Source organism: Gorilla gorilla, chromosome 8, assembly GCF_029281585.2.
Source record: "Gorilla gorilla gorilla isolate KB3781 chromosome 8, NHGRI_mGorGor1-v2.1_pri, whole genome shotgun sequence".
Lineage (NCBI taxonomy): Eukaryota > Metazoa > Chordata > Mammalia > Primates > Hominidae > Gorilla > Gorilla gorilla.
In genome coordinates this window covers 87,706,132-87,727,169 of record NC_073232.2, presented here as the reverse complement: position 1 = coordinate 87,727,169, position 21,038 = coordinate 87,706,132, and the positions used below count along the sequence as shown (strand labels likewise).

The following is a 21,038-nucleotide window of genomic DNA, read 5'->3' as shown; positions in this document are numbered from 1 at the left end:
ATCATTTCTTCACACACTGTCCAACATTTACCTTTGATCTTTTTGATAAAAGCTACTCTAACAGGTGTAAAGTAATAACGCATTGTGGTTTTAATTTGTAATTCTCTGGTAATTAGTGATGCCGAGCATTTTTTCTTGTACCAGTTGGCCATTCGTGTGTCTTCTGAGAAATGCCTGTTTAGGTTCTTTGCCCATTTTTAAAAATTGGGTTATTTGTTGTTTTGTTATTGAGATGTTGGAGTTACTTAAATATTTTAGATATTAACCCCTTACTAAATGTATGATTTGCAGATATTTCTTTTTATATTTCCTGTTTACAAATTTTCTGAACTTCTCTGGCTGCTCATTTATATAGAATTGGGATGAGTTATGTCACCTGAAGCAGTCAAGATAAGACTGTTTCTACTGCTATCCATGTGGCAGGCTTACTTTGTTACCCAATCCAATGAAAAAGGGTGCCAGGATGTGAAAGAAAAATAGATGTGATGGCCGGGCGCAGTGGTTCACGCCTGTAATCCCAGCACTTTGGGAGGCCAAGTCAGGTGGATCACGAGGTCAGGAGATCGAAAAATAGATGTGATGCCGTGGAACATTCTAGGGAATTACCATTTTTAGAGAGAGTTTTGATAAAAATTTTACGTATTTTTAAAACTCATATTCTTAGTCTGAAGAGTTGGAAATAAGGTTGAATGTATGTCTTAAAGCTAATAGTATAAAAAGAGAAGTGTAAAATTTAAGTTAATCATACAACTTTCTTTCCCTAACTTTATGAATTGACTTTTTGCAATTTCAGGAGCTAATGAGGTGAATGTCTGAAATTGAGTATGTAGGTTAAAAAGTTGAAATTTTCCTAATAAAATTGTATCTCTTTCTAAGGTGTAACTATTTCTTTCTTTGATTATAGTAAAAGGAGCATCTGTGGTTCTTAAGAGGTCTTGATTTTTCTGCCAGCTAGTTGTGTGACTTTGGGTAAATAATGTCATATGACTGGACCTGTTTCTTTATTTGTAAAATTGTGTGTGGTGTTAAATTCTAAGACTGTTTTTAAAAAAATTTTTGTGGAGACTGGGTCTTGCTTTGTTGCCAAGGCTGGTCTGAACTCCTGGTTTCAAGCAGTCTTCCCCACCTTGACCTCACAAACTGCTGGGATTACAGGCGTGAGCCTCCATGCCTGGCCAAATTGTAAGACTCTTATAATGGATGAGTAGAATATATTTAAGATTATATAAAAACACAAGTCACTTCATGATCATCATCTGCTGGAACATGAAACCAGCTTTCTTGTGTAGATGTGTTATCAGTAATGTTATTCACACCAAGAGGATCATTCTGTGGTTTTGTAATCTGATAGTGACTTTTCATTATGTCTCCTGATTTATAATTACATCACAGCCATTATGATTGGAATCATTGGGAAGAGTTGAAATGAGCAATTTAGAATTGTTTCTGAAATACAGAAAGCCTTATTTTTTGGTGGGGGTTGATGGAGGAGATATCTCTGTGTTCTGTAATTTCATTTGACTAAGGAATTTATCTTTGGTCTTCTCCCAGAGTGAGGACATGAATACTTCCATAGCTATATTCCGTATTAATCACAGTTTGCTTTGTGGGTTTCATTAGGCTAAATAAGAAAAACATAGTTATGTATTTTCTGCTTTAAAAAATGCTTATTGATATAAAGTCTTCTCAGATCAGTCCCACATGTGATAAATCTATTCAAACTATTAAACTGCCCCAATGTGCTTGTTTCTCTCTTGGAAGTCTATCCATTTCTGTGTCTTTATGTACCACTCACTCTCCCCCATCATATTTTAGGTTATAAGCTCCTTTCCTTTATATCTCATAGCACCCAGGAAAGAACTTTGTTAGTCTCTGAATAGTTTATAAGTGTTATTGCTATTGAGAATTTTGGATTTAAATTATTGGAATGAATAGAATAATGCTATTTCTAGTATATCTAACTGAGGGTCAGTGTTATTAACTCAAAGACATAGCAGTTTTATTAAGCTCTAGGCTTTGTTTCTGAAGTCAGTTTCTCTTAATCATAAGTGGATTATTCACTTTATATTCTCTTATATAATGCCTTGGTATCAGGTTATTGATAGGTAAACATCAGAAATAGGTTGGATAGATATGCATGCATGTGTACACATGCACATGTATGTGAGAGAGAGAGAGAAGGATTACACATAGAATATATGAGAATTTGAGGTGTGTGTAATGTTTATAACTCAGCTGAGTCTTACATAGCTATCTAGTTATGTACACTTAATTTTGCACCTTTTATAGTTGAAATTCAGAAACATTTTTTAAGGAAAATAAGGACGTGTTTTTCTTTCCTTCATGTTTTCAGTTTAGCTTTATTTGATTGTATTTTTGCTAAAGACTTAAATTGTCAATAACTATTGAAATGGGCCAACTTATAGCTGAGCACAAAGTATGTTAGGACACTGAGATATATCTTAACATTTGGGAATAATTTAATGTGTCTAATATTTGAGAAGGATCAAAACAGACTGTACAACCCAATAATCATAAAGCCTATGGTCAAAAATCGTATATAAATGACAGGCCCTATGAAGAGTAGCTGTAAGAATCAAGAGAAAACGAGCCTAAATTGGTACAGAAAAGGAGCTGAGTCATTTTAATATTATAATTAGAAGTTGGTAATGATAAATTTTGTCTTCCCAGTACAAAAAGTATCATGATCAGGCAGGATTACGCTAAAGTGTAGCCTCTAACTTCTTGTGGTATGTACTATTACAAGTAGTTGATGATTTAATAAATATAAATATAGATGATACTGTCAGAGTGTTTCCAGACATTACAGTTAGCTTTTAGATGAAGGCAGTGCTTGACAGAACCTAAGTTTGTGACTCAATAATTTATTATATCATCTAATACCATCTTTATCTTGTATTAATTTGGGTTATAGGATAATTGGGGTAACTTTTTGGTGAGGGATTGAAATTTTCTTAAAAGTGTTTTCAGAAGATACTAGAATTTTCTGGGATTCTTTTGTTATAGCATGTCTTCTCAAATATAATATTAGGACTGCTTGAACAGGAGGTAAATCATATTCACGTTATTTTCCAGTTTAGAGTTATTGCTCTTATCAGTTGGTGGGTGTGGGAACAACTTAATAAAGTTTGGGTAATTTAGTTTTCAGTTTAAATTCTCAACTGGCAATTGGCCGAAAACTCCCATCTGAAGACATGATCATCCAAATGTCATTTTGTGATTTGGCTACTGTCTGCTTGACATAGGAAAGCACTATCAAGAAAGACTAATGGAGTGACTATCAAAAGGAAGTCAATGGTAAGAGTTTTCATTTAAATTGTGTGTGTGTGTGTGTGTGTGTGTGTAAAGCCTACCAATTTATTATATTTGAATTAAAATTTTAGAACTTTTAAAATCTAGGACATAATGACAAGTGTTTGAATTGTATATGTCTGTCACTTATATTTTAATAAAATATATGCAAAGAATGGTTTTATAGATAAGAGATTTTACATACTTAATGTTGATAAATAGTATAAAAGTATGGAAAATCAATTATATAGTTCATGTCTGGTTTAAAAATTCAATTTTTGTAGTTTTATTGTAGTTACTTAAAATAGTATATTATAAAATTGCTTGACTGAAGTTTAACTTCTAAAAAATTTGTACTAAACTGAGTTTTTCTGTTCAGTTTCATAAGTGCTTCTTAAAATAGACATAAATTTTGTGGTAGTCTGTTGAATGCTGTTTTGTTTTTTACTTTCATTGTAAAATAGGAAAGAAAAAAGTATAATATCATATGACAAAATCCATTTAGTTTAACATTAGTTCTTTAAAAATGTATAATTGCTACTATACTTTGGCAGAAACTATTAAATTTGTAGGATAAGACGTTTATACTGTATACCCAAAACAAAGTGAAGTAGCTGTTCATAATATGGCGCAGAATCAAATTTTGGTGATAAAATCAGACATCTCTCTCCTGCCTTACACATACTCCCACTGAGAAAATAATTTCTAAATTTGGTTACATTTTCATATACTTCAGATGACCTTAAATTTATATTTTTCTCCTGAATATATTTGATTCCTGCATATCCCTTTTTTGGGCATCTGTGTCCAATCAGATCCATGATTAGTCATGTTAGCTTTGGACAAGAGTGGAGGTAGGATCTTAGCAAGTTTGAAATCTTTAAGATTGATGTTTATCTGAGATTATTCCAGCATGTCCATGGACATAGTAGTTTTGTGATAACAAGGTAATGGCTGATGAAGATTAGCATATTAATAATAGATTGTAATTCTGTTAACCATTCTATTGTCAAATATGTGATTTTTGCGATTCACATAGTTTAAGTAATTTTTCATGCCCAATTAGAGATGTCAAAATTATGTTAATTGAATCTGGCCATGTTCTTAGCTGTTTTCTAGAGCTTAATAACAAACATATCAGGAAGAGCTCTTGTGACAAGCACCCAGCACAGCATCTGTCATTATGTAATCATTCCAGTGTTTACAGTGAACTAAGTACTTGAGATGGCAACATTCATACTTTAGTCCCTCTGTCTAGTAATTCATACTTGTATAGTCTGTCTACTATGTGTCACCCATTTAGGTAGGTGCTGAGAATAAAATGGTGGGGTTAAAAACAGATATTCCCTAACTGTTATTGAACTTCCAGTGCCAATGGTAATTACAGTGTAGATATAATTACACACTGCAACTGGAACCAATACTATAAAATGGCATAAGTTCCTATAAGGGTAGGAACAATAAAGTTAGTGTATAAATAAAGCACAGAACCTACACATTTATTTATTAGATTGAATTGATAACTTGCTTTTGAACTTTTAAAGTTAATTCTATTAATATCTGCTAAGCTAGGCATCAGAAAGACTAAATTCTAACCATAGAGAAATACATTTTTTATGCTGCTATTCTATTTTCTTAGATTTCTTAAGAATTTACAACAAAACCCTGTCAAAGCAGCATTCTTACGTGAGAATTTCACTTATGGGAGAGTTCTTACAGGATTTCAAGAAGGAGAGGGACACTGATTTCCTCAACTGAATTTAAAATTGTTACATGCAGACATTTTTAAAGGTAGTATGATTTTCATTAATCAAGTCAACTTTATATCTTTTTATCTTTTCAAAGAAGGGAATGTGACATTTATGTTTTTCATACACACACACACACACACACACACACACACACACACACACACACACACAGAGAAGCATACATGTTGATTAAGTTTTGGAAAATAAAATCCAAAGAGCATTTGGATGTCTGAATGTTTATGCTTCATCTCTGCAGTGACTTCTAAATTTAGTTTTTTTCTGGATATACTCAAAGTCACCAACCTGAGTTCAAGTATCCTGATTTGAAGATCTCAACTTAGAGATCCAGGCAGTCCCCCTTGTCAGTGCTAGGAGAAAGATGTCCTCCCCATACCTTCCAGAAAGAGTGTCTTGAAGAAATATATTCCTTCCTGGGTAACGTGCTTTGGAATGTACATGATATTCATTTTTCTTTGACAGCTCTTTTTGGTTCTGTTTAGTTGGCTTTGATGGGTTCATGATGCCCAGTGGAGAATTTGGTATTTAGCCACAAAAAGATATTTAAGACACATAATTAAGTAAATATTGCAGATGGAGGATGATACATAGCATTTCTTTTATCGAAATGAATTTGAATTGACTTCTTTCTAAAACAAAATTCTACCAGTAGTCATCAGTTTTTAATTATATAACTTCTCAATATAGGAAATAATCAGTGTCTGATTGGCTGTGTATGTTGGAGTGTAATGGCTTTTGTTTTGAATTTGGCAGTTTCTACTGTCAGAAGAAATGAGTTGCGAGTTACAGTGGTGTTAGAAGAAATGAATTGGAAGTTCGAATGAGAAAAATTTAAATAAAAGTTATTGTTTATAGATATGGAAAGGAAAATAATGTTTTTAGTTCAATATGAGAAAGAACCTTTTAAATGTAGAAATAAAATGGGGTGCCTTTCTACATCCATTCTTAAGAATTTGGCAGAAGTTATGAAGAAGTTAAAAAGAAGGAGTTCCTGCTGATATAAGTCACGAGGATTATTTGAAGGAAATTTATGTCACATCTTGTAAAATCATCATATTGACAATTATAAATATGTAAAACTTTATGTGCAATAGTTATTACTAAAAATACTGAGCTACTATTTATAGTGAGATCATTATTAAATAAATTTAACAGATAGAATAGCAAATCACATTTATTCATTCAATATATTCTTACCAACAACCTGCTGTATGTCAGTCATTGCATAAGACTGATGTGATCCCATAGGTTTTGCAGGGAATGTAGACATTAAGCAAGTAATTACAATAAAGTATAGTGGCTTATAATATTATAAAAACAAAGCAGTCCTTAAGTATACCTTGAAATTGATCTGTAGTATATTAATTTTAATCCGCTCATATTCCTCATGAAATGAGGTTGTTCATTTTGATATAAAAATTAGACTGACGTTCTTTACAGTTAGTAGAGACTGAAAAAGGTCTTATTATTTGTATAACTTATTTAAAATGAGAAACTGCTGTGGAAAGATCTGCAGGTTTCTGAGATACCAAGAAACGTGAATATGAGCAGAACAAACACATGCATATTATATACATTATAAACGTCATTTAAGACAATTATATGAAGCAGTTTTACATTTAAAACTGCCAAGTTGTAATAGTTAAGAAGTTGGGCTCCAGAGTCATACTGGTTGGGTGTGAGTATTAACTCTGACACTTACCAGCTTTGCAATCTTAGGAAAGCTGCATAACTCTACTGTGCTTCAGTTTCCTTACCTGTAAAATGGGGATAATAAGAGTATATATCTTGTGGAAAAATATATTATTTGATATATGAAAATGCTAGAAGAGTATCTAGCATATGGAAAGTGCATAGAAAGGGCTCCATATGTTGTTTTAGTTAATAATTACAATAATAATTTCTTCATCTTAAAAGTATCCTGCTTCATTCATAAAGTTGTGCCAACGGAAATAATTGCAGATGATGCTTAAAATACATACAATATATATTTCAGAGTGGTATGTAAAGAGCTTTTATTATTACTGCTAAACAAAAAAAAAGTCCGTGAAATTCTCATCTAAGCTTTGGGGCCTCTTTAGCTGAATTTCAGCAGTCACTCAAAGGCTTTCTAGAGATGCCATCTAGAGATACTTTATAACCTAGTGTCTTTTTTTTTTTTTTTTTGCAATACAGAATTTTTTTTTTCATTGTAAGATGCTGAATGAGAGAAAATTATTTCAGTACTACAAGTATGGTTTCCCATGACCACAGTTAGTTCTAATGTAACCAGTCAACAGTTGTCTATTGAAAACCACTAGCTATTAATATAGTATCATGGTAGCCTAAAAGAATTATGCTATCCTTCTACTTAGGCTCTAGGGAGACAAGAGCCATGTAAAGAATACTTAAAGCACAAAATGTGAGACTGCTCTGCCACTAGTTCCTGCTCTGCCACTAATAAACAGAGGTATCTTAGATATATGAACCTGTTACAATTATGAGGCCATCTTAGCATCTCAGTACCCTTATTATATATATCGTGTGTATACACACATGGCCATCCAATATTTCTTTCCCAAATTGAAATGAGAGGAATTCATTAAGGTTGTTTTAATTTCCAAATTTACTGAGTAAAAGAATTCTGTTCTAAAAATTATTTTGTATGATGCCCTTCAAATTGAGTTTTACATGTACTATTTCAAGGCTTCTCAGATATTCCCACATAAATTATCTAGTGTTTCTGCATCACTTTGCGATCTTTTCATTAATGTCAAGTGTAATGTTTTTTAACTTCACAAGGGAAACATGAAATTCCTTTAGTGTGCCTCATTTTCAGACATTTTCATGTTGATTAAAATTCCTTTTTTAAATAAAGTTTCAACATGTACTAAATAATTTGTTTACCTTTGAATTAACTTTTTATGAATGAATTTTAAATAATGACAGCAGTCATTACAAACTCTGCTGTTGGCAACACTAGAAGGCATTTCTAGTTCTTCAGACAGTGTCATGAGTTCTCAGAATAATTTACCAATTCATTAAACAGCAGACTAGCATTTTAAGGGAAAGGAACTAAAACAAGCACAATACATATATCATACATATATATAGTATGTATATATTATGCATAGACAGATAATATAAATATCCATATATAATATATACATTATATAATATATGGATAATACATATATATTGGATGTATGTATACACACGTCTGCTTTACCAAATGTTCTCACTGAATCACTACTCCTAAAAAGGTGGGGGAGTATTTGTGATCTGCTCATTGAAGCACCACTATATTATCCAGTTGTTTATTAGTGTCGTGGAGGTCTATGCTCTGATAGGTTTAGCATCAAGTGAACATTGAGTAAAAAATGTATATGTATATACTCATACATACATACTCATCAGAAGTTGCTGTGCTTATTGAACTACTAGATGCTAACATAGTCATAATTAGAATAATTTTTCAGATAAAAAATGAGTTAAAATAGATGCCCTTTATAGGCTTAGTAGAAGATTTAAGACTACCTATGTTTTGAATTACTGTATTTTAAATGTTAAAATATTTTCAAGGGTTTTGAATGCAAACATTTTTAGGGAAAGGATACAATTATATAACATTAAATATATAATATTAAATATTAACATGCAATGATATGAAAGAAGACTGAAGTTTATAAGAAAATTCAATTAGCGTAAAGAAAAACATTTTTTTTCTTGGGAGGATTTGCTTACTGCGGTGTATTGGGGAAAAAATCTTATATATCATTAAGTAATCATTAACACGGTAAAAGTAAAGTCAAGGACCAGCAAAAAATAACCTAATTGTTGTGAAAATAAGGTGACAAATAGACAATCCCATCTTACGCTGTAACATACTTTGTATAAGAGGGGATACATGATAACCACTAGAACAGTGGTGGATGTGTAGGTGGTAGATACACAAGGGATATAAGAAAGTCTTTCTAGTTCAAATGTATTTCTGCCATGTACTTTACCCAGTAGAAATGCATTTACATTTTTAAGAGGAGCGTATAAATCTTTCAAATATTTCTGTTGATATATATACCTATCATTCACTTAAATACCTGAGTACCTACTAAGTATAAAATACCCCATTATTTTATGTTTGGCACAGTGAGGTTGTAACAGTTTATACTCCTATTATGTAGCTGAGACCAGTTGGTCTCTTTTAGAGAAGGGAGTATCAGTTAGTTACAGAAGGACTCATTTGAATCATGAGATAATTTGTGAGAATGCAGACCCAAGTAATATGCTCTAATAAAATCAGAAGGCAGCATGCTTTTGTTGAGACATGGAGGTAGGAAGGTAACAACATAAAATAACCTACTTTGTACTGGTTCAGTATACCCCATAAACTGTCATCTGTTTTGTTTGTTTGTTTTGAGGGTACAAATTATTTCATTTTCTGATATTCTCTTTCCTAAGGTATTGTTGGACTGAAACTTAACAAATTCTCCTCTTTTTCTGTCTCTGTCTGTCTGTCTCTCTCTCTCTCTGTGTATATATATACATATATATACACATATATTCTTTCTACACACACACAGTAACAGTATGTGCAAGTCAAATTTAATTTTAAAATAAATCTTTTAAAACGTGGGTGAATCTGTGCCAGTCACACACAGGGCAGTCTGTCGTATCTTTTGCATCCTTGTTTTGTATTGCTCGTGAATGTTCGTTATATAGTAGAGTAGGTAATTCCATATTTACTTGTACTAGAATATATCTGGCTTAATAGATGGTGTTCCAAAGGCTTGAATTAAAAAAAAAAAAAACCTTAGTGTAAAAAATTTCAGGCATACACTTAAGAGAGACTAGCGTAATAAACCCCATGGCCTAGATTTAACAATCAGCAAAATTTTGCCACATTTGCTTCATCTACTCTCTTCTTTTTCCTCAACTATTTTTAAAGTAGATCCCAGACTTCAAGTCTTTTCACTCCTGCATTCTTTCATATGCATTTCTTTAAAAGAAGGAATTTTTCTTATATAACCACAATACCTTTATTACATCCAACAAAATTAACAATAACTACTAACCACCTCATATTCTCTCTCTATTCAATTTCTCTGCTTTTAACTGAAAAACGTCATTTTTACGTTTAGATTGTTCTTTCAGAATCCAACCAAGATCTGTATAGCATTTGGTTGTTTGGACTGCTGTATAATTAAAAGCTCTTTTCTTTCCCACCACTTGTTTACCTCACTCACCCCCAAACCCCGTCCTTCCTCCTTCCCTCCCCTTTTCCCTTTAATGTGTTAATGAAAAAACTGGGTAAACTATCCTGTAGAATATCCTCCATTCTGGATTTCTCTGTTGCCTTCTAACTTGTTCCTGTAGCCTCTGAATTTCCTGCAAACTAAAAGTTGGCTTGAAGGACTTAATTAGTTTCAGGTTCAGCTTTGGTTTTGGTGTTGAGGATGGAAGGCATGCAGGAATACTTTGCACATGGAACTGTTTCTTCATACTGCATCATATCAAGGAGCATATAATGTCTGCTTGTCATACTCTTATCAATGCTAAAATTGGGCAGTGGTGCCAGCCCAATCTCTCTATTGAGAGTTTTCTGCCAATCTTTCCTCCCGTGGGAAAAGTTGCTGACTGTTCTCCAAATCAATTCTGTCATTAGGGTTTGCAAGAGAATGAATTTTTAAATCTGCCACCCCTTACACATTTATTAGTGGAAATTCTTCTATAAGAAGAAGTTTCCTTCATAAATTACACCTTTTTGATTTATCTGAAACAATGTATACTGGAAAGAAGCCTGGTGTCTTAAATATCATCTGTTAATACCTAGTGTAACATTCCAAAGGTAACTTGAGATACTGCAAGGACCACATAGCACCTTGAGTACCTATTTTACATGTGACTCTGAGGACTTTCACAGAATAAAGATATTTCTTATTTTAATGAACATTGTCAGTATCAGGATAATTTTATGTAGTCAACATATATACAGTGTTGGTCCTATAGGAGTTGGAGACCTTTTCCCAGTTTTATTTGGTCAAATACATTATTTTGTGATGAAATAACTGTGAGTGATGAGTTGAGCCTCAAAGAACATGATACTTCATTAAATCAACAAGCTGAACAGTATCATCTAACCAAAGCTGTAGAATAAATGGTGATAAACTTAAATTCAGGAATGAAACAATCACCATTTTTGTTACAAATTTGTCCACCCGTCATCACTAACCCCATTTTTATTTAATACTGGTAATGAACAAAACCTGAAGAAGAAATAAAACTAAAATATTTCATTTGTAGATGACATGATTAATTATCTAGAAAAATCTACAGCAATCAGCTCTAAAATCATTTATTAAATAATAAAAATTTAATAAAGTACCAGATATACTGTATCTTTATACCATGTGAAAATCATTCTGGGAAAATATCCCATTCAGAATTGCAACAAACAAGATGTAATATCTAGCAGTACATTTTAGGGAGATGTTAGATCTTTGGAAAATAAATTAACATCCAGTGTATTTGAAACAATTTTAAGATTCAAATAAAAGCAGAGAAACTGTTTCTAAATCAAGAATATTGGCAAATTATTTGACTAAAAGTAAGATTTTTGGGTTTAACCTCTAACTTCCAAAATTTCTAGTGATTTATTTTATAGTGATTCTGTAATGAGAAGTCTCGTCCTACTAAATATCAAAAGGTTTTAAAGCAAGAGTGTCTAAAACAGTGATGATGATGTAAGAATAGGTGTGTTACCCAGATACCAGAAGAGACTTCTCTGTCTGTTGGAGATTTAAGTATACATTTTCTGGCCAGGCCCAGTGGCTCACGCTTGTAATCCCAGCACTTTGGGAGGCCAAGGAGGTCAGATCACTTGAGATCAGGGGTTCAAGACCAGCCTGGCCAACATGGTAAAACCCCATCTCTACTAAAAATAGAGAAATTAGCTGGGTGTGGTGGTGCATGCCTGTAGTCTCAGCTACTCGGGAGGCTAAGGCAGAAGAGTCACTTGACCCCAGGTGGCAGGGGTTGCAGTGAGATGAGATTGTGCCACTGCACTCCAGACTGGGTGACAGTGAGACTGTCTCAAAAAAAAAAAAAAAAAAAAAAAAAAGAAGTAAATTTCCCTTGAAGCCTGACTTCATGGCCGGTGAGAGTCAGGAGACATGGCCTGCATCCCGTGACTTACACAAATCCCTGTGGCTGACTCAGACCTTAGTTTCTCTGTCTCTGCTTGCATGCCACCTTGGTTTCTGCCAGTGTCAATACATATGTGAAACCAGCCCCTTTACTAGTTTCAAACATTTAACATTTTGTGAGTTAAGAAATCCTGAATAGGTGATAGACCAGCAAATGGTTTTCTTAATTTTTGAGTGGAACATGCTATCTATGTTCATTCTTTTCTTCTACTCATACTTTCCTGAATTAATACAGTTGTTTTCTTAAGAGGAATACTGAACAAATAAGCTTGTTTTCATTTTGTAAAACATAGATTACTGGAGCACTATGAGGAATACAAAATTTGTCCCATCTGTTATCATATACAATAACTAAATGTATGACAAAATAATCTTTCCTAAGAGAGGGGCACTTAAAGGATATTTGTTCAGTGGTGTTGGATAGTACTATTCAGTGATATGTCTTAAAACTAATTAGACAAAAATCATCCGTATATTACACAACCATAGGAATAAAAAAGAAAAGGTAGCAGAGAGAATACTTTTACATCTCATATTTGAAGAATTAGTAAAACTCACCCAGAAGATACTTGAATATTAAAAATTTTTGTTGGACCAAAATATTATGATTAAAAGGATAATAGAAAATTGTGGAAACTACATTAAAAATTATAAGGAAAGTGATAATAGGTATAAGTTGTATATTGTTGTAAATATGCAAGTTTAGATATCAAGATTATAATACATAAGTGAGAAATGAATATGACAGATTAAGAATATGAAAGTAAAGACACATGAGTAATAAAGAAATATGAGGTTTTTTTCATTGTATTAAAGGACATAAATTTTTAAAAAGAGAAATCTAATATTTGCAAGTAAGCAGTGCTAACAGACCCTTTTGGGAAATAATGCAGTAATACATGCTGAGAGTCACAATAATGTTTAGAAATTTCATAATAACATATTAGGAAACACTATGCTAATTATTTTATATATATATATAGCCCAGCTTAAAAACTAATTATAGAACAGCAACATAAAATATTACATTTAAATGATTATTTTTGGAGACTATAGAACAACGCTGTTCAGGAGAGCTTTGTGGTGATAGAAATATTCTATGATTGCACTATCCAATATGTAGCCATTTGGCACATGTGGCTGCTGAGCCCTTAAAATGTGGCTAGGGCAACTGAGAAACTGAATTTTTAATTTAATGTTAATTATTTAAATTTAAATAGATAAATGGGGCTAGTGGCCACAATTTTAGATAGTGTAGTTCCAGAAATAAAGAGAAATGTTTGCTATAAGTGAAAATAAAATAGTAAATTTATATGCCATGATTACAAGTATGTACATAACTAAATGTACGTATGGAAAGTGATAGTCATAATTAAAATATTTGTGTTAGGATTGAAGGAAATAGGTAATTTTTTTAAAATGCTAAATTTTTAAAAGGTTACATGACAATAATGTAACACTTCAGCATTGTACTGGTACTGTTCAGTATGGTAGCCACCAGCCTGATGTGCAATTTAAACTTACATCTGTTTAAGTAAAATTAAAAATTCAGTACCTTAATCACACTAGCCACATTCCAAATGAGCAGTAGTCATATATGGCTAATGTTTGCCTTTTCGAACAATGAAGCTGTAGAACATTTTTGCCATTGCCAAAAGTTCTATTGTACAGCGTTGTAGAACTGGTAAAAGGAATATACTGGAATCAGTCACTGATAGTTTATTTGTCAGTAGTTTCTAAGGGCACATGAGAATTAAAACTGGAAATTGGATTCAGTAAAAAGTATAAAGGAAGAGTAACATAAGATCCTACTCCTGTAACTTAGATTAGTGCTTTTTTTTTTTTTTTTTTTTTTTGAGATAGAGTCTTACTCTGTCGCCCAGACTGGAGAGCAGTAGTGTGATTTCAGCTCACTGCAGCCTCACCACCTCCTGTATTCAAGTGATTGTCCTGCCTCAGCTACCCAAGTAGCTGGAATTACAGGCATCTTCCACCACTCCTGACTAATTTTTGTACTTTTGGTAGAGACGGGGTTTCTCCATGTTTCCCAGGCTGGTCTGGAATTCCTGATCTCAAATAATTCACTTGCCTTGGCCTCCCGAAGTGCTAGGATTACAGGCTTGAGCCACTGCGCATGACCTACACCAGTGCTCCTTGAAGAATGGGCTATGAACTCGTGCTGGTTTGTTAATCAATCCATGACTAAATGCTTACTCTCAATTTCTGTATTGGTTTAGAAACTCTTATAGTCATGTGATATTTGTGTCATTCAGGCACATCACCTGTCTCCCTGGTTGAAGTTCAGGCCAGTAGTTTTAACGCAGTTGCCTGGAGAGTTTTATGCAGAGTGAGCTGAGTATAGTCATGACGGTAGTCCATGAACCTGGGTCCCCAATAGGGAAAAAACAGTCTTTCACTACAGATTGCATGAGAAACATTGGCCAGCATTAAAGAAGGAAAGTAGATTGCTCAGGGAAGTTTTGTAGGGAACTTAAAATGAGATGTTAGTATGGCTTAGTAATCTGTATTTGCAGGTGAAATGAAAAATTCAGCCCTAAATCTCTGAATATGGTAAACTTAGACTTCATCTTCTGCAGGTGGAAATGAGGCAAGGGATCCATTATCCACAGCATGAGTAAGTTTCTAGTCAGTTCCTCTGTCTAGGGAGTTTGTTTTCCCTTTTCGCCCTTGTTGGCCTGGGAGATTCAACCAGCTTAGTAGTCTTTTCCTTTCAGTAAGATTTCCAACTTTGTGTTGGTCTTTACCCCTTTTTAGCTCTTTTTGTCATATTATCTGCATTTAGTACTTTGAAACTGTTTTCACCCCTTCCCCCCAAAGTTAGTTCCAAAGGCTTACAGCATGTTGAAAATAGGAAAATTGTTTTTAAATTAAGTGAGTTTTTGTGTACACTTATTTCTTTAGTCTAAAGTTTTGTTTTAAATCTCTTTTTCACATTTAAACCTGATTCCCTGAGACAAGATATAAAATTGAATTATTTGTGAAATGTGGAAAGGCTTTTACTGCCTGTAATCAAAGCATAATCTGTCCATTAAAGCATTATTTTAGTGATGAAGGGTGGACATACATCCCAAGTTTACTACCTGTTTTCTTACTGTGGTTTTGACCATACAGCAAATGGTATTTTATACTCTGAAATGAAATGCACCATACACATTGTCCAGTATGTTTTGAGTTTTAATTCTATATTTTCAGATTTTGGGGTCAGATGGAATCAAGTACTTTATAAATAGTTGTTTCTTCTGATTCTACTGGCCTTACATGTTAGATTTTTTTAAAGTATACACATTCAGTCCTTTATCAGTACCATTAATCTAATGTTGATTTCAGCATTTCTTCATTTTGTTTTCTTTTTTCTTTTCTTTTCTTTTCTTTTTTATTTTTTTTGAGACGGAGTCTAGCTCTGTCACCCAGGCTGGAGTGCAGTGGCACAGTCTCAGCTCACTGCAACTTCCACCTCCCAGGTTCAAGCAGTTCTCCTGCCTTAGTCCCCCAAGTAACTGGGATTACAGGCGCTTGCCACCACGTCCAACTAATTTTTGTAGTTTTAGTAGAGATGGGGTTTCACCATGTTGGCCAATCTGGTCTCGAACTCCTGACCTCGTAATCCGCCAGCCTCAGCCTCTCAAAGTGCTGGAATTACAGGCATGAGCCACCACACCCGGCCAGCGTTTCTTCTTTTTCTCTCTAATTTATCAAATTTGGAAACAGTTGGAAAACATTTAAAGGAAATAAGTCTCTGTGTTTTTAATAATAGTTTAAAAGTTAAAGGAAAACAAATGAATAATATTCTGTTTATTACAGTCAGACAAAAATGTACATATTAAAATACATAAGGAAATATAGAATGGCATCTTCTGATTTCAATTTAATATTATGGTAATGATTTACTTAGGCAGAATTATAGCTGTAGACAACCATTTTATCACTTTATTTATATCGATCTACTCTCTATGGATGAAAACAGTTAATACTAAAGCATTAAGAAGGTATATTGCTTTTCATCTGTATTAATATTCTTCTTTTGATATTTGATATTTAATAATATATTTTAAAATACTCTGCATGATTTCCTGATCTTAAAGCATTCCATTCCTTTCAAGGAATTTGGATTATAATAATTTATTTATAGTATTTTGTCATTAATATTTTAGGATATGGTATCTTAAAATATTGTATTCCTAACAGTTATTTAATATATAATTAAACATCTATATTAGTATTATTTTATATAACATATTTTCAAACTCGTCAGAACATTTTAGGTTTTTGTTTAATTTTATGTAAGTTTCACCTTGAGAATATTGACTAATCGGTTAATATTCTTAATCATCACAATTTTTTTTAAATGCTTACTATGTACCAGGACCTATTTAAGGTACTACAGATAATCAGTGTGTCAAAAAACAAAACCAAAATTCCTTTCCTCATGGAGTTTTACATTCTAGTAGATTGATTCTACTGTTGATTCATACCAAAATAATTTATTAATTATAGTAGATTATTCTGTGGCATTTAACAGAATTCGAAGGGCTACTTTTCTGTTGTTAGGAAATAGCATATGCCATTATCTTGGAAATACAAAGGGAGGACAGAATTTCCGCTGGCTCTAACTCATTGCTTTTTAATGAGTTTAGCTATATATATTTTTTAAAATGGAATTTATAATTATGATCATTTGGCAACCTACAGTTTTTCTGTATTTTTTCAACTTCTCAACTTCCCAGTGATGAGGGTGGATGTTGAACTAGTCACTTAAGGTTTTGGGTCTAAGGAGTAATATTTGAAGCATGCAGTATTTAGAGGAGATATTTTTGTGAATGAAGAGAATGTGATTTTAAGAATACTCATGATTTTATCTAATTTCTGTTCTCAAAACTTCATTTTGTAATATAGAAGATAAGCTTGATCAAAATAGTTTGATCCCAGTATAATCTTTTACTCTTCTCTCCTCCCTTAGGACAACCTTAAACTTCCACCACAAGAGGAATATAAAGAGGTCCCTCCTGCACCAAGAAAGATCTGCAGATTTTTTTCAGTGTTCTTGGAGGTGTGGGGTGTGAGAACTTGATCAGTTTGTGTCAGCCACCTTGTTCTCTAAAGGTAAGCACTGTGTAGTGAGTGCACACTCGTGGGCCCAGGCTCCTAACCTAAGACTGGTTTTGGAATGCTCCATTGAGGGTGTGAGACCTTCAGATGTTCTCACAGAAGGGAGGCCCAGACAGCTACTTGTGGGTAGGACATCACACATTCATCAAGAGGTGCTTTTCGTTATTTAGAAGTGAAGCATGTCCTGGGGATGTATGGATATTTTTGTTTTGTTTTACTTAAAAAAAAATCCCAGTCATAATAAAACCTTCCAGTTTAGTCTGCATTTATTCAGTTAATAACTGCTGGGGTCAATCAAAAATTTTTCTTGTATGTCTTGAGATATGGATTAAGAATTTTGAAACAATGACACCATTTAGGCAATCTAGTGACATAATAGCTTCAGTTGATAGAGCCAGCTGTGAAGAATTACTTTTAATGATCTTTTTGAAGCTGTATCTTATCTTTACTTCAGGGAAAGCCCCTCAAACCATTTTGTATTCTGTATTACACTTCAGAAAGTGTGGAAGCAAAGGTCATCTAATCTTTAAAAGGTATGTAATCATAAAATTTTTTATGTCAGATCTTAATTGAAAAATATTACTTAAAACTTGAAAAAATTACTTAAAATTGGCAATTTCTTTTTCATCTTACAACTTCTTCCTGTCTTCAGGAAATGAAGAATAAATACGTTGATTCCATCAGGGAAACCTTATGAAGGATAAACAAATTAATGTCTGTGCTTTACTTCCAAATTCTGACATCAGAAAACCTTATTGTTAACTAATATAATCTATAGATGTCTCTCAAAATGACCAGTCTTAAATTAAAATGTCATTTGGATATCATTAATTGACTATGGAGAAGAGCAGAAGCATGCTGATTTCGAAAATGTCATTAATATTAGGATTAGGTCAGTCTTAGACAAGAATACTTTGAATAACAAGAGACTAAATGTCTAGTAAAACATTTTAGATTGTAATTCCCAGTATTCTTTAGTATTAACAATGAGACTTAAAGTACTGGTGAAGAAATTAAATTTGTCCATTTCATTTCATTCATCTTTTCTTAAAGCTCCTAAAGTGATCCTGAAGACTTTAGTTCTACAAAATGTGAACTTCTTATGGACCATTAAAGTGGGGAGTAATCTGCTGATTTTTGTCTAGCAACCCTACCTCTGATGCAGGAGAATTTTTTGTCTTTTCAAAACCGTTGTTCTTCCTATAGCTGTATAATAAAAGATATTAAAGAGGAAAAATACTTGTGTGTTTGCTGTTAGAATGAGGAAAAAATACAAATTGGACCTTTTTGAAAAACCTTGAGAACGAATTTACTTTTTTTGTATGTAAATGGTCGAGGAGTTAGAACTAGTCTTGGTTATTATAACTGCAGGTAAACTTAAAAGATTTAAATCTTCAAAACAGATATCATGTAGGTTTTATTAGAAAAGAAATATAGATTATTGGGTGTATAGAGATAATCTATATATATGTACAGTTTTTTTAAATTTTTATTTGCAAGAGCATGCTAAATATCTTAGCCTTTATAATAGCATAGAATAGAATGGACAAATGTGTTATCCCTTTTTGCCAGTTGAGAAAACACTTTGAATTAAATCTCCAACCTAATGAAAATTATAATGTGGGTTATAGAAATAACTAAACAGGTTATTATTTCTTAACCAAACTAAAGGTTTATTCTAACTAAAATACTTGTAATCTAAGAAGTCTCCCTAAACATACATCTTTTTTAAAGTGAGCTTTGTTTTATGATAGTACATATTTTAGCAACATATTTTAGAAAAGAAAAGTTTATTTCACTATCCTAGAACTCGTGTTCTAATTTCAGATCAGTTTTGTAGGATGTATAAATAAAATGGGGACCTATGAGATCTATGAGATCTTGCTGTCTGTATCTACAGTATCAAAAATAAGATCATTTCCTTAACAATTCTTATTAATAACTTATCCATCTCAATTCATAGGAGGTGACAAAATCAACTATTGTTCTATGATTTTGATCATAGGTAGGAGGGAAAACCCCAAAATAATGGTACTGAGGGCTTCTTCCATTGAAACTAATATCTGGGAGAAGATTTGATTTTCATGTGTACATATACACATACCTATATTAGTGTTTATTTCTTTTTTCTAATCATGTAAGAATTTGTCAAAGATCAGGTTTCTGATTTGTCTTGCATTGGTATCTGTATGCCACATTTTGTTTTTGTTTTTGAAGTGTTCCTAGCCAGTTCATGCTAGTCCCTACTAGAAATTTTGTTTCCCTGGCATGATCATGCTCTTTACCTACTCTGGTAGCTGGAGGGAGGTGAGAGAAGCAGTCTTATGTGTTTACCATACTGATTTTTTTTTAGAGATGGGACAACAAAGAAATTCTAGCCTTTGGAGACATCTAGACCAGCACTATATGGTACAAAGATAATTTGAGCCATAAATAGAAGCTACATATGTAATTTTAAGTTCTTAATGGCCATATTAAGAAAATAAAAAGAGGGAAAACTAGTTTTCATTACATTTTATTTAACCCAATATATACAAAGATATTATTCCAACATATAATTAATAGAATGTTTTATGAGATTTTTTTCATACTCAGCATTCAAAATCTGTGTATTTTATACTCACAGCACATCTTATATTGGACTAGCCACAGTTCAAGTGCTCAATAGCCGCACGTGGCTAGTAGGTACCATATTCCACAGTTCAGATCTAGACGATGAGTGGAATTCTCATTTTAGCCTCATACATGCTAAAATCCACTGGATGACCCTGCGAACTCCCCTTGTTTAGAGTTTCCAAATTTAGCAGAAGGAAAAAACAAAACAAAACAGGATGTCCAGTGTAATTTGAATTTCAAGTAAATAACAAATAGTGGTTTAGTGTAATTATGTCCCATGCTATATTTGAGGCAAACTTTTACCAAAGAAGTTACTGCTTATTCGAAATTCAAATTTGACTGGGTGTCGTATATTTTATTTGACAACCCTTCTCTGGTTTAACTTGAGAAGAAGACATCATCAGGCTGCCTGGAATCTTGGAGGACTAGAAAATAGAGCATCTATTTCTCTGCGCAGGATTTTAATAATCCTCCGAAAATCAGCCTGTAAACTAGAAGATATCTCTAGCCCATTTCTTCCTAATGACGTAGTATGTTTAAGACAGAAGAGGGGCTCAAATGGCAAGGATTTAGTCCATACATATTTAAACATTTTAAATCTAAATTATTACATTAAGATATAAGGTTTACGAAATTTTACAATTTGAATGATTACTTGAATTTATAAAATGTAGATCATCTAACAGCACAACGCTGCTATCATTTCTCTTGAAAACTAATTCTCCTTTGACAGTAACCACAGCAGTTTTCAGAGTCTTGGCCATTTCAAGGTATTTTCCTACCATTGGTTTCCATTGCGTCGGTCACATAAACCTCTGGTAGTCAAGCATGAACACAAAATACAAGGCTACTGAATGCCAGGATTAGGCTTACTTCGTTACAAGTATTTAAGTACTTGTAATTCTTAGCTCTGGTGTTGACCATTGGATCCTGACCAGTTCAGCAATCAGTCTCCTAAGTGCTTCTTTTACAGAGGAACATCTTTCCATTTTCATTCTTTAACATTTTTAATGTATTGATTTTAGTACATTTT

The 21,038-nt window shown here is 32.9% G+C and overlaps 1 protein-coding gene across 16 annotated transcripts in view; it reads left to right on the top strand.

Moving 5' to 3' along the window:
- ZEB1 (zinc finger E-box binding homeobox 1) overlaps positions 1-21,038 on the top strand; it is a 204,278-nt gene that overhangs the window by 50,979 nt on the left and 132,261 nt on the right. For 6 of the 16 annotated variants that reach the window (XM_063710225.1, XM_055352993.2, XM_055352991.2 and 3 more), the window contains 3 exons: positions 3,163-3,318; positions 17,241-17,383; positions 17,844-17,922. The exons of 8 other annotated variants lie outside the window; for them this stretch is intronic. The gene's annotated coding sequence lies outside the window, so the exon portion shown is untranslated. Of the gene's footprint in view, positions 1-3,162; positions 3,319-4,951; positions 5,104-17,240; positions 17,384-17,843; positions 17,923-21,038 lie in introns of all 16 variants that reach the window. 2 more of the 16 variants (XM_055352996.2, XM_063710223.1) reach the window with 2 other exon arrangements.